This window comes from Asparagus officinalis, chromosome 3 (assembly GCF_001876935.1).
Source record: "Asparagus officinalis chromosome 3, Aspof.V1, whole genome shotgun sequence".
NCBI lineage: Eukaryota > Viridiplantae > Streptophyta > Magnoliopsida > Asparagales > Asparagaceae > Asparagus > Asparagus officinalis.
In genome coordinates, this window is record NC_033796.1 from 92,182,025 (window position 1) to 92,184,860 (window position 2,836).

The following is a 2,836-nucleotide window of genomic DNA, read 5'->3' on the forward strand; positions in this document are numbered from 1 at the left end:
AATGGTGGAGGGTAATGTATTTTGTCTATTTGGTGAAGGAGAGAGGCGCTATTGGCCTGGGTAATGCATTTCTAACGGGGTTATTTAGCTAAAAGTCCCTCAAATGTTAAACTTTGTTCACAAGTCCCTCAGATCCTATGGGTCTTGCAAATTGGTCCCTCAATGACCAAAACGCTCTTCAATTAAGCTGTATTTGGTCCGAGAGAAAGGGAAAGAAAAGAATCTGATTTGCTAGAAAATAGTAATGAAAGCCAGAAGGAAAATCATAAAGAAGCAATTCTTCTCGTTTTGTTTCTTTTTTATGGAAATCGGCAAGAAAATAGAATGAAGCTATATTGCACGATACATTCTGGAATTATTTTTTGTATTTTAAACAATTTAGCATTTTACTTTTTTTTAAATGTCAAGTTTTACATTTCACGTAAGCACACAAACATTGATTCTAATGAAAAATGATAATAATTATTAAATATATTAAAATGCCTCAACAATAGCTTATACTAATAAAATTATACTAAACATATAGATAATGATGATAAACAATCATGGACATTGATCCAGTAAAAATTTCATGGTGTACATTTCACATCGCTTCTCTTATATTTTTCTTTCAAATTAAGTTGGAAAAAGTCACTCACATGCTAAATTTAAAATTTTTGAACCACTTATTTTTTTAATTATTGTTAAAACTATAGTAATTTTATTTTCAGTGTATCCTAATTCTATTTTAAATTAGAATTTTGAAAGCTGTAACAGTGAATTTAATAAATATTAAAAACAAAATAAAATTAGATTGTGAGTGTCAGCATAAGAAATCTCAAGAAACTTATCGCACTTCCAAGACTGTGCGTATTTAAGTGTTAAAATTTAAAAAAAGAATTGAAGGTATATAAATATTTCTGCCAAAATAATTGGGGACATGTCAAGTGCTAAGTAGGGGAAACTATAGTGCGTTTTAAGTTGGGGATGTTGTAGCGTGTTTTAAGTACAATTAAGCCATAATTTTATTTATAACGAATAGTTAGTACATGTTTGATACATGATAGTTTATTTAACAATAAATAAATTATTTTTAGTATTCGGTTCATAAATGAATAGAATTTAATCATAGGTATATTCGATTCAATTGTTTAATAAATTATTCGATAAAAGTTTGTTTGCTTATAATTTGTATTAATTACACGCATGATGTTATGTTGTTGACCAACCTACATTTTTTAATATAGTTTTATACTAATTTTGAGTCTTAACAAATCCAAAATCTAGTTTTTTTAAGCAAATATTCACGTTACAGAGTTAAGTATCAAAGATATGAGGGAATGATTTTCCATTATGAATTTAAATATTATCTAAAATATCAAATTCTTAGAAAAATAAAAATACTTCTTTAATCAAATAAATGTATATACTTAATCAAATTATTTAATATTCATAAAGCAAAAATTATTAATCAAACAAATGTATTTAAAATATTCGATAAATATGCATGAATATTTGGCAAATGCTAGTATTCGAATTCGAATTCAAAGAAAAATCAAAGAACGATATTCGAATTTGTATTTGACTCAAAAAAAAAAAAAAAGACGAATAGGAACGCCAATATCTCAATAGTCGATTCGTATTCGGTTCATTTACAACCATATAGAAGATTTCCAATTTTTTGATCGGGCGCAACTAATGGCTTTCGCCCTCCCCCGACAAATTTTTTCATCGTTTTCGCTAGGCTTGGGCGAAGGAACTGAACGGAAAATTCTAAACAACTTTCCCTCATGCTTTCTCTCATTTTCAGTTTCCTTTTGCTTTTCCTTTTTAGTGGAAAATTAGTTTCTCAGTTCTTTTCTTTTCTGCCATTTTTAGTCAAACCAAATACAACCTTACTGTTTGTAGAGTGGGTTCAAATAACCGCCTTAATACCTGCGGATTTTGCACTTAACCGTATTGCTTTTTGTTTATTCCACTTAACCTTCCAAACTTTAGGCTGTCGCACTTAACCCCTCTTGAATTTTGAAACTTCTACAACGTAACCTTGGACGTTGTTACTTGATAATGGTGATTTAGGATTAATCAAAAAAATGAAAAAAACTTGAAAGGGTAAATCATATCATACTCCCTTTAAAAGCACGAGTTCGGAAAATCTTTTTTAGACAAATATACTCCTTTATAGTTTGAACTATATTATCTATAATCAAATTCTAATTTTCAATGGTCAATATTACCCTTCACTATTTTGAATATTTTATTTATATCTTAATCTATCCTAATCATAATCATATCTTATCCTAATCCTATGTGAACCATGTTTAGCTTAATAATTTAAAAAAACTAATATTAATAAAATATATAAAACATAAAAATGATATTAGTTTGTTAAGATAAAGAAATTACAAGTAGATAACATATTATAATACATGAAGTATTGCAAAAAAACCATAAAAAGTTTTAAAATTGCAGAAAAGATCCTGAAAAGTTCAAAATTATAAAACTCATCCAAATGTCTCAAAACTTAAAATAAAAAATATGAAATTAAAAAATTAACATCAGTTTGCAAAGAATTTAAAATTTACAGTTAACACCTCAATGTCTCAAAAATTATAGAAACACCCTCAAAAGTTTAAATTACAGACAAGCACATTAAAATTCTAAAATTTTAAAACTTACAAACAACACAGATGAATTCAAGAGATTACCATGATACACCTAAAATTTTTGACATTTAAATTTTTTAATTAACACCCTTAATATCTCAAAAATTATAGAAACGCCTTCAAAAGTTCAAATTATAAAAAGCCACCCTAAAATTCTAAAATTTATAAATAAAATAAGATGAATTCAAGAT